The sequence below is a fragment of the Etheostoma cragini genome, chromosome 11 (genome assembly GCF_013103735.1).
Source record: "Etheostoma cragini isolate CJK2018 chromosome 11, CSU_Ecrag_1.0, whole genome shotgun sequence".
Lineage (NCBI taxonomy): Eukaryota > Metazoa > Chordata > Actinopteri > Perciformes > Percidae > Etheostoma > Etheostoma cragini.
The window spans coordinates 24,739,000-24,751,163 of NC_048417.1; the positions used below are offsets into that span (position 1 = coordinate 24,739,000).

Here is a 12,164-nt window from a genome sequence, read left to right on the forward strand (position 1 = left end):
TAATTATTTCTGTGCAACATTTTTAAGCTGTGAACTTAAAAATGCACGTAATTTCATACTACAATGTACTGTGGAATGACAATAAAGAAATCTTGAATCTTGAATGTCTGAAAATGAAAACATCAACATAATTGATGAAAGTGATATAATCTGTCCTAGGACTAATCAAGTTTTTTATATCTGAAAGCACAATGTTGTAAGATCAGAGGTCAGAGATAGGAAATGATGATGTCACATGGACTGTGATGTCATCATTAGGTAAGGAACTTTATTTTAATTATATTTTTTATTCTTTAATCATTCACTAAACCCTATTTGACCACCACCAGGTAAGTTAAATCGATATTTAGAATATTTTTTTTAACATGGGCAACATCATTTCCGTGTTCACTTTTTTACGAATACGATATCTTTATCTCACTTGTTTTTAGCTACAGAGTGGGACGTCTCAACCGGAGACTAAAGACAGAGGACATTCAGAAACCGGATCTTACTCAAAACACCATGGAGAGTTATTTTTCCAAGTGTGGAAGCACCAGAGCCACAAAACAACCCCCAAATCCCAGAAAAAGAGATTTTGTTTTTATACTATTAAACAAGTCTCAAACTAATTAATCCCAAAGCACTGCTGTTGTTGATTGAGTCTGTTGATTTGTGTGAGGAACGCATTCATTGCCTTCATCAGAGGAATGCACCTTATTTAAATGCACTTTATAGACTGCACAAGACACTTTATGGGAAGTTGCAATAGTACAAAGTGTTTTCATCTGTTTACTGGTCTGAATGACTGTCTGTGTGATGGTGTGTCTTCTATGTTCCTGTCAACTGTGTTCACATGGCAATAAGGTATTGAACTTGAACTAGATGATGATGATGATGATAATAATAATAATAACAACTGTAATCATAACAACAATAATAAAAATAAAAACAACAACGAAAACAATAATAACAAAACCATCAATATTGACAACAATAACAATAATAATAACAATAGTAATAATAATAATAATGTGTACTTTATTAATCCCGCAAGGGGAAATTACAGTGATGGCTCGCTGTTCTTGCTCAGTTCATGTTCTGGTTTCTTTACCTAATATGATGTTGATGTTAAATATTTAATAAACTTCTTTTATTATTCTATGGCTTAAAGGAACTCAGGGTAACTGTCGTTTCATGCTTGTGCTTCATGTTTCTTTCACAATGTCAAATTCCTGTTACTCAGTCAATGTGATGTCACTAGGGATTTGTTACCTGACCCCATCTGAAGGCAGCGTGTTACATCATCAATGAAGTCGAGGTATGTTGTCTCTGTGAGATCATAAATGATGATGTCTCACATAAACTGTGACATCATCAGTGACATCACAGAGTATCGTCATGAGGGTCTATAAAAAAGACCCATCAGGTTACTCCCATCAGGTTGTTTTTTGACAATGCCAGGCAGACGCAGACAGGCCGCTCGCCCCGTTCACAGACGTAGGAGGACCCGCAGGTCCACCCACGTACACAGACGTAGGAGAGTTGTCCGACGTAGACGCTAGGCAACGCCCATAAACATGTAGCACAGGGCCCAAACAACTGTAATGATCTCATGTTATTTTTCAGATTGACTCAGCTGCTAAATTTTAATTATCAGTCAGGATTAACTGACTAACTGACCAACTGTCTGACTCCCAACTGACCTCAGGCCTCAACACCAACAGCTATCTCATATAAGACAGACTTTGAGAGGAGGAGGACAGGAAGGAAGGAGAGGAACAGGAGTACAATCTGTCAGCTTACATTTTTGTCTTCTCTAGACTTTTCCAACCATGAAATACTCTAGTGTTGATTGAAATAAACAAATACCTTACCGATTTGCATGTGAAAATGTGTTGGCTCGATACACGCTAAAAGTACTGTTTTTTAAGTCTGGTTTAGCGCTAGCTACGTTGTAGCTGTTTCTGGGAACCAGAAACGTCTTAAATAGGTTTTAAAAAGTTGTATCTCTGAAGGGTTAAAGCTTCAGTAGGTAACATTTGTAAAAACGTATTTTTTACATTTTTGTTAAAACTGTCACTATGTCCTGAATATGAGACAGATAATCTGTGGCTCCTCCCTGTGCTCCCACTGCCACTTGCAGAAATACACCGCTCCCGGAAAGAAACAGCCAATCAGAGCCAGGAGGAGTGTCTTAGCAGTGTCAATCATTCTCCTGTACGCACTGCCCAACTTCTCGAGTGACACCTGCTCAGAAAACAAAGACGGATAAAACAGAAGAAGACCGATGACAAAAAGCGAGCTAAAAAGAAAGAATTAAATTGAGCCCGAAATAAAACAAGGGTCAACATCGAAGCGGCTATTCAGAGGTGGAGGGACCTACGCCTCCTGGAAGGATTCAACACGGATTCAGAACAAGCCACATTTCTGCTTGACATGTAAGTATCCCTGCTTGATTTGTTTCATTTTACACAACTACACAACTAAGATAGCGATAGTTACAGTATCACTGGTGATAGCGCAAATCTAATTTTACTCTGTAGCTTGTTGCTAAGTCTAACAGTTAGCTTGTTAGCTTGTTGCTAAGTCTAACAGTTAGATTGTTAGCTTGTAGCACGGCAGGAATGTTGTGGCAGGTGAAAATTAACTTTACTTACTCCTTCAACCTCAGTATAAGCAATATTGTTTCAATACCTACATTTAGGAAGCCCAAATGTTTTTTTTGTCGATCACAATAAATGTAGCTATGGTGAAACTAATTTAATTGTGTGCTGTCCCTGTCAACGTTTGGCAAGGAAGAATTCTATTTTTGATCATTTTTAAACATACACGTTTTCTTCCCCCACATGATGTAATTTGTAAATCAAATGTCCGACACAAATTCTTTATGTTCCTTCAACAGGTCAGACATTGCCCCGGAAACAGAGGCAAGTGAAGGAATCATCTTTCAGTCCGAATCAAAATGTTCAGTATTTCCTTGTGCAGGAGTACTTTGCAAAAAATGCTGATTTATTTTACCCATATGCTAATAAAACCTAAATATCTCTAAGATGTTGTTATTCATTGGCTTATTGAGCTTCCTCTTTGATTCATCATTCCTACTGGAAGTTTAGTGTTTTAAATTGATCCAAAAGGTAATTCAGTAATGTACTTTGTAAAGTGCTGCTTTTTTTCTTTCTTACATAAAAAATAATTTTAAACCCTTTTATTGAAAAATATTTACAAAACTTTTTTTTTCTAAAGTATTCAAAGTTTTAAAAGCACAGTACACAACAGCTATACCCTCCTCAGAATAAATCCCCTGTATTGTCCATGAGGATGTGGAAAGCATCGGTGCCCCTGCTTACCAGCCTGTCCGTTCACGGCAGGCTCCGCTGTCTTAACAAAAGAGACACAGACGCACACACATGCACGTACACAGGCTCACACCATAACACACACACACACAGACGCACACACACACACACACTGTCAAAAAAGAGGTACAATACAGGTCCGTTTTTGTTCCCTAAGGTACAAACTTAGAAAATGTTCCCTTTAACGTGATGGGACCACAGGTCCCGTCCACGGGAAGTAAACTCGCCGTTTTTCGTAAGTGCTGACTTTCCTCATAAATTGTAAGTATTAAACCGTCATAAACACACTCATGCCATACATCATTTAAAAGCTTAAAGTATCATGATTCCATCGAGCCCACACACAAACCAATAAGGTGACCTACAGCGGTTATAATCACGTTCTGAAGTAAAGAAAGACAGAAAGATTTGAGTATAATCGAGTGTGTTTTCCTACCTGTCTCCTCGTGTCTTTAATCACAGTGGTGAAAGATTGACAAAAACCTTGTTTTCCTACATCGTCAACACTCCAAGGGATTAGAATATCCAAGCCTTGTAATCCTTAATTATCTGGTCCCCTCACAATCTTGTAGTTTCTGGCCAAGTTTCGACGTGGAGAAATCTAGATTCTAGTTCATAATTTTCGTCGTTTTTATTGCTTGTAACTTTTTCCCTGTGCGGGCTAGAAAGCAACTCAACACACCAATAGACTCTGTGGCGTCTGCAGATTCCAATGAACCTTGTTCCCAGCCAATAGCATCAGCCTATCAAGAGATACCCTCAAGCTAAGCCAATGATATCGCACAGTCGCCATTGGGCCCACGTGGGAAAGATTGACAGTAGATCCAACCACTTATAAGAAGAAGTCATAAAACTGGCATCCCTGTGTAGCCAATAAGAAGACGAGTTGAATGATACCAGACATGGCCAGAAAAACCTTACCCTGTGATGCCTCCAGCTGTCTCAAAGCAAAAATAAGGCCTTCTTATGGCATTTCAACATTTCATCAAATTATGATTACTTATTTCTATAAATCTATGTATGTACTTTCAGGCATATCTGTGAGTGATGTGGATGTGTTTTTGTATTTCAGAAGTTTTGTATTTAGCACTTTTTTGGCTTTTTTAGAAATAAGAAATAAGACAAACGCACAGACATATGTGTAGAAATACATTCATATAAAATCAATTTTATAACTCATTTTTTTCTGGATCTTTTCTGTTCTAAGTTGGGACATGTGGCTAGGGTACTATTTTAGTATATAGCCCATGTAATATGCTTACAGTAGTGCTTTTTATTAATTTTTCAGATGATTTACTTGGACGGAAATAGAAATTCTGTGTTCTAACCTCTGTAGCTCTGTGTCAGTAAGGCCTAGTGTCACACTGCCACTAGAAACAACAAATTGAGAGTGTTAACTTCCCAATGAACTCAGGGTCATCCCAGAGGGCCAAAGCATGTGGAAACTGCAGCAATTTCTTAAGGGTAAAAATGTAGGCGAGAAAATCATATATTTTCAAGTGTCTCTAAAGAGGTTTAAAGTACAAAAATGTATCTTGAAGGTACAATTATGCACCTTTAAGGTACATTTATGCACCTTCCATTGTTCAGTGTGGATTTTCTGACGTATAAGGTACATATTTGTAAATTTGTACCTTATGTTTCAATGTTAAACAGCAGGAATAAGTGGATGCTCATCAGAGCAGAACATGTCATCTCTTTACCATTTATTCAACATTTGCCATTTTCAATGCATTATTATTTTTTTGATTTCACAACCACCACCTTACTACCAATAGTTTTACACTACTTTATTGGATCCATGGTCAATAACCCTCATTTATATAGAATTATACCTAATATTTGAGTTAAAAAAGCAGAAATTATGAATTATTTGGACTAATAGTTAAGATCAGAGGAGTGTATGTTGTGTGGATGAGTTTGTAAGGATGCTGATTTGAAACCATTTCAATTTACATTCAAAATTCAATGAAAGTGATTAATTGTATTTGCAAAGAGCGTTGTATGGAATCCATAATTTTTTGTGGTAATTTAGTTAAAAATGCCAAATTTCTGATATACTGACGTTTTTTAAAGGGTCAAATTTGACCTGAGGATCACAGCAGGGTTAATCCTGTTTGAGTTTCTATTGAGCGTTTATGAGAACTCGTCATGACTTTATAAGGAAACACACACACAGACACACTGCTCCTGTTCAGCCGCTTTAAATAAAAACAGATCTGTATTAATGAAAATAAATCTGTTTCTCCGTAGGATTGGCCAGAAACAGAGCAAATGTTGGCTGAGGCACACATAGCGCACCGACTGCCCAGATAGAAGTGTGTGTGAGTTGTATGTGTTCCCGTCACTGAGGAAAATGTGCTGTCAGCATGTTGGAATGACTGGCCGCTTTAACTGGCCGAGATGTAAGAATGCAGAGTAAATAATGTAATACAACATTTGTAAATATAAGCAGATTGGGTGAGTTCGTTGATGAAAATGCAGCAGAGAAGAAGAAGTAGTATTATTAATAACAATAATTGTTTTTTTTTTAACTGTTATTATTATTACCATTATCATTACCATTACTATTATTATTGTTACTATTATTATTATTATATATATATGTGAGTGTGTTTGTGTGCGTTTGTATGTGTGTGTTAGTACCTGTGTGCGTGTGTGTGTGTGTGTGTCTGTGTGTGTGTGTGTGTGTGTCTGTGTGTGGGTGTGTCAGTAGGTGTGTTTTTGTGTATGTGTAACGAGAACAAATATCACAGTCTCTGCAATAAAAAAATAACTGGAAATTAGCCGAGCCTCTGGACAAAGATCACGCTGAACATTGTCGGTGATCTGAATATTTCACAAGCTTGGAGGAGAAAAACATCCTTCAAATCAACATGACATCACAACTTGGCGTTAACATACATACATATATACAGTGAGGAAAATAAGTATTTGAACACCCAGCTATTTTGCAAGTTCTCCCTCTTAGAAATCATGGAACGGTCTAAAATTGTCATCGTAGGTGCATGTCCACTGTGAGAGACATAATCAACAAAAAAAATCCAGAAATCACAATGTAGGATTTTTTAACTATTCATTTGTATGATACAGCTGCAAATAAGTATTTGAACACCTGAGAAACAATGTTAATATTTGGTACAGTAGCCTTTAATTGCAATTACAGAGGTCAAACATTTCCTGTAGTTTTTCACCAGGTTTGTACACACTGCAGAAGGGATTTTGGCCCACTCCTCCACACAGATCTTCTCTAGAGATTTCTGGGCTGTCGCTATTTCAAGCTCCCTCCAAAGATTCTCTATTGGGTTTAGGTCTAGAGACTGGCTAGGCCACGCCAAAACCTTGATATGCTTCTTACAGAGCCACTCCTTAGTTCTCCTGGCTGTGTTTTTCGGGTCATTGTCATGTTGGAAGACCCAGCCTCAACCCATCTTCAATGCTCTAACTAAGGGAAGGAGGTTGTTCCCCAAAATCTCTCAATATGTGGCCCTGGTCATCCTCTACTTAATACAGTGCAGTCACCCTGTCCCATGTGCAGACAATCCCCCCCAAAGCATGATGCTATCACCCCCATGCTTCACAGTAGGGATGGTGTTCTTGGGATGGTACTCATCATTCTTCTTCCTCCAAACACGGTTAGTGGAATTATGACCAAAAGGTTCAATTTTGGTCTCATCTGACCACATGACTTTCTCCCATGACTCCTCGGGATCATCCAAATGGCCATTGGCAAACTTAAGACGGGCCTTGACATGTGCTGGTCTAAGCAGGGGAACCTTCCGTGCCATGGATTACTTCAAACCATGACGTCTTAGTGTATTACCAACAGTAACCTTGGAAACAGTGGTCCCAGCTCTTTTCAGGTCATTGACCAGCTCCTCCCGTGTAGTTCTGGGCTGATTTCTCACCTTTTTTTGGATCATTGAGAACCCACGAGGTGAGATCTTGCATGGAGCCCCAGTCCGCTTAGCAATTTCCCCGTAGCCCTTTCCAGCCTTGTGGAGGTGTACAATTTTGTCTCTAGTGTCTTTGGACAGCTCTTTGGTCTTGGCAATGTTAGTAATTGGATTCTTACCGATTGAATGGGGTGGACTGGAGCTATGCAGCTAACAACCTCAAACAGTTGCATCTAATTTAGGATAATAAATGGAGTGGAGGTGGACATTTTAAAGGCAGACTAACAGGTCTTTGAGGGTCAGAATTGTAGCTGATAGACAGATGTTCAAATACGTATTTGCAGCTGTAACATACAAATAAATAGTAAAAAAATCATACATTGTGATTTCTGGATATTTTATTTTAGATTATGTCTTTTACAGTGGACATGCACCTACAATTACAATTTCAGACCCTTCCATGATTTCTAAGTGGGAGAACTTGCAAAATAGCAGAGTGTTCAAATACTTATTGTGTTGGATTTGCCAAAACTGGCATACCATTTGCCATAATGGGACTTTAATGATGTAAAAATTCAGTTGTGATCCTGTCTCAATTGAGCCATGAATTACATATATATTATTAGTCAATTTAAAAGATAATTTAGCAAGTGAGAAAATTCTTTTTTATGTTCTTGTTCTAAATCAGAACAGCTATCTCACCCCCAAAGACCTTGTGATAAATTAATCTTCAGCCACAACCTGCGCAGCTTTACGGACTCTTAGAAGATGTTTCAGCTGCATGGGAAATGTCTTCATCATCTAAATCATTGAAAAATGGTTCTCAATGAGGCAGAAAATGAGACGTTAGATGTTTCTCTGAGATCCTGAAGTTAATAAAATACACCGGAACATACATACACTTACACACACATACATACACGCACACACACATACATACACACACACACACAAACTGAGATAGGCACACACATACATGCACAAACATATACACACACACACACGCATATACACACACACACACACACACTCATTTCAAGGCTTTGATGCAGAAATCCTTCCTAACTGCATCTGTGAACACACACAAACACACACACACACACACACACACACACACACACACACACACACACAAACCCTCAGACACGCACACACACACAAACACAAACACACATACAGAGACATTCTCCAAACACAGACATACACACAAATTGGGACACACAATCACACACTCACACACACACTGAGACACATACACACAAAAATATTTTAGGGCTTTGATGCAGAAATCCTCCCTAACTGCGTCTGTTATGTAATAATAATAATACATACTTCATTAATAACTATATGAGCATACTGTACACGCCCAGACATCCCTGCAGCATCACAGCTGGCAACCATCTGTCTTTCTGCCTACACATGCTTAAAGCCCATATTGCAAGTTTAATTTTGCAACGAATTTGTGCAATATGCTCGTTTGTAATACATATTTGAAATGTTATCAATTGTATTTAATGGTGTTGGACATCGCCAAACTGAATATAATAAGAAAAGTAGGCACGATTTTACAGTGTTTCCTTTTCCCCCCCACAATGCATTGCATGACGTCATGGTGGGGAGAAAACAGAGCAGCCTGCGTTGTCTTTGCCACTGGTCTGGCCTAATATGGCTTTTGGTCTTTTAATTTTAACGGTCTATGGTATTGACCGACTCCAGGTGACTTTATCATGTTTATAATAATGTTAGAGGGAAAGTGAAACACAGCTTAGACGGGGATGTTGTTTGGCTTTTCAAAAAAACAAATTCAAAGAAAGTAGTGATCTGATTATTGACTCAACTTGTGAGGAGAATTGTTGGGAAACATCCACTTTACTTTTTTGGACGATTTGTTTGAAAGAAACCCAAATTTGTGATTAGAAACTTTTTGAAAAGGGGTCAAATTTGACCCGTAGACCAACAATTAGGTAACCTATTTTTTTGGAAATTGTAACTAATGTTAAGTTAGAAAAGCAGAAATTAGGAATTATTTAGACTAAAATTAAAGGAAAGGATGTTGATGGATAATCACAGACTGGAATATTTTAACTTTTACTCAATACTAAAATACAATTCAAAAACACTTCAGTTTGTTTTTTGCAAATGCTATAAAATTGAATAAGAATCCCCAAAATTAATGAAAAAGCAATGGTTTGTACTCATCAAAGAGCACTGGGTGGAATCAATCATGTTATTTTGGGTAATTAAAAAGAACATTGATATAGGAAAACGGGTCAAATTGACTTTAGGACAACATGAGGGTTGACATAAGTGCACTGATTCTCTAGTCAAGGGATAGCACTCCACCAACCAGTTTGGTCATTGAGTCAGTCCAATTCAACAAGTCAAATTGGCCCAAATGGATGCCGACGGCCCCCCAACGGATGACAGCCTGGAGCACGACGAACAGACTTGAGTCACCAACCTTGGCCCGTGGTGGTGCGTCAGCGCCTTAAAACTGAACGTATCTACGATAGTTTCCCTGCCAAAAGCTAATCCGTAATCAGTTCAGTAAATCCCTCCGGACAAAATAGATTACATAATGGATTAGTCCAAAATGGATCTCTTCCATCCGTCTCCATCTGGCTTCTCCTAACTTGTAGAAAAACAATTCAATTCACAATAAGCTGCACAAAATGTAAGGAATGCACTTGGGAAGCTTGCAAATCCAACGTAAGCCATTGTGTTTCCAAAATATGTAACTGAATATTATTATTATTATTACGTTTTTCTCTGCTTGGCACCATGTAAGATCCTGGAAAAGACACATTTTATCGGTCTTATCAAAAGGTCTCAGTAGAACTATGTCAGTCTTATCTGGTTGATTCATTAAAACTCATATTTTCTTCAGTTTTTTGTTATAGTACTAACAAACATTGCAGGTCTTTTTTTTGCTAGATTGTAGGGGAATCCCTGATTGGCTCGCCCTGACATTCCTACCCAACCATAACCAATCCCCAGGGGCGCCGTACAGGTAGGACCCGTTTTCCCCTATCAATATTCTTTTTAATTACCCAAAACAACATGATTGATTCCACACAACACTCCTTGGCAAGTACAAATCTCTACTTTCATCAATTTTGGGGAGTCTTATTACATTTTAAAGCATTTGGGGAAAAAATGTTGACATATTCCATACTGTGATTATCCATCAACATATATTCCTTTAATTTTAGTCTAAATAATTCTTAATTTCTGCTATTCTAACTCAAACTCAAACATTGAGTATAATGACTAAAAATTAGGTTTATTGATTAGGTTTATTGACCATAAATTCCAAAAATAACTTAACTAAAGTTAACACAGCACTTTAAAGTAGCTGTAATTAAACCTCTTCTAAAAAAGCCCAACCTTGATCCAGATGTTTTAGCCAACTATAGACCTATATCCAACATTCCATTTCTCTCTAAGATTCTTGAGAAAGCAGTCGCCAAACAGCTGTGTGACTTTCTGCATAGTAACAGCTTATTTGAGGATTTTCAGTTAGGATTTAGAGTTCATCATAGCACAGAGACAGCACTTGTGAAAATTACTAATGATCTCCTAATTGCATCAGACAAAGGACTTATCTCTGTACTTGTGTTACTAGATCTTAGTGCTGCATTTGATACCATTAACCATCATATCTTATTACAGAGATTGGAACATTTAATTGGCATTAAAGGGACGGCTCTAAGCTGGTTTAAGTCTTATTTATCAGAACGATCTCAGTTTGTTCATGTTAACGATGAATCCTCCGTGCACGCCAAAGTTAGTCATGGAGTCCCACAAGGATCTGTGCTCGGTCCAATCCTGTTTACTTTATATATACTTCCTTTAGGCAGTATTATTAGGAAGCACTCCATAAACTTTCATTGTTATGCAGATGATACTCAATTATATCTGTCGATCAAGCTGGATGAAGCTAATCAGTTAGCTAAACTTCAAATGTGCCTTCAGGATATTAAAACCTGGATGACCTGTAATTTTCTAATGTTAAACTCATATAAAACTGAAGTTATTGCACTGGGGCCCTAGCACCTCTGTGACGCATTATCCAAAGAGATAGTTACTCTGGATGGCATTACCCTGCTCTCCAGCACCACTGTGAGGAATCTTGGAGCTGGATCTCTTGGATCTTTGATCAGGACATGTCCTTTAATTCTCACATAAAGCAAACTTCAAGGATTCCCTTTTTTCACTTACGTAATATTGCAAAAATCAGGAATATCCTGTCTAAAAATGATGCGGAAAAACTAGTCCATGTATTTGTTATTTCTAGGCTAGATTACTGCATTTCTTTATTATCAGGCTGCTCAAAAAAGTCCATAAAGAGTCTTCAGGTGATCCAGAATGCTGCAGCACGTATTCTGACAGGAACCAAGAAAAGAGATCACATCTCTCCTGTTTTAGCTTCTCTGCATTGGCTTCCTGTAAGAACCAGAATAGAATTTAAAATCCTTCTCCTGACCTACAAATCTCTTCATGGTCAGGCACCATCTTATCTTAAAGAGCTCATAGTACCTTACAACCCTACAAGAGCACTACGCTCCCAGAATGCAGGGTTACTGGTGCTTACTAGAGTCTCTAAAAGTAGAACGGGAGCCAGAGCGTTTAGCTATCAGGCTCCTCTCCTGTGGAACCAGGTTCCAGTTTGGGTTCAGGAGGCAGACACCGTCTCCACATTTAAGAGTAGGCTTAAGACTTTCCTCTTTGATAAAGCCTATAGTTAGGGCTGGTTCGGTAAAAGCCCTGAAACCATCCCTTAGTTACGCCGCTATAGGCAAAGAGATAACTGTTGTTGTGATTAAGCACTATAAATAAAGTTGAATTCTCTCTCTCTCATGGCCACCTCCGCTAGACAGTGGGATGGTCATGTCTCTCTCTCTCTCTCTCTCTCTCTCTCTCTCTCTCT

At 38.2% G+C, this 12,164-nt stretch overlaps 1 long non-coding RNA gene across 1 annotated transcript in view; it reads left to right on the top strand.

The window, feature by feature from the left end:
* The first annotated feature begins 1,024 nt into the window (after nucleotides 1-1,024).
* The window catches only part of LOC117952712, a 12,367-nt gene continuing 1,227 nt past the window's right edge, over nucleotides 1,025-12,164 (top strand). The window contains exons 1-2 of the long non-coding RNA XR_004658480.1: nucleotides 1,025-1,561; nucleotides 9,949-9,953. This is a non-coding gene — a long non-coding RNA (uncharacterized LOC117952712). The remainder of the gene's footprint in view (nucleotides 1,562-9,948; nucleotides 9,954-12,164) is intronic.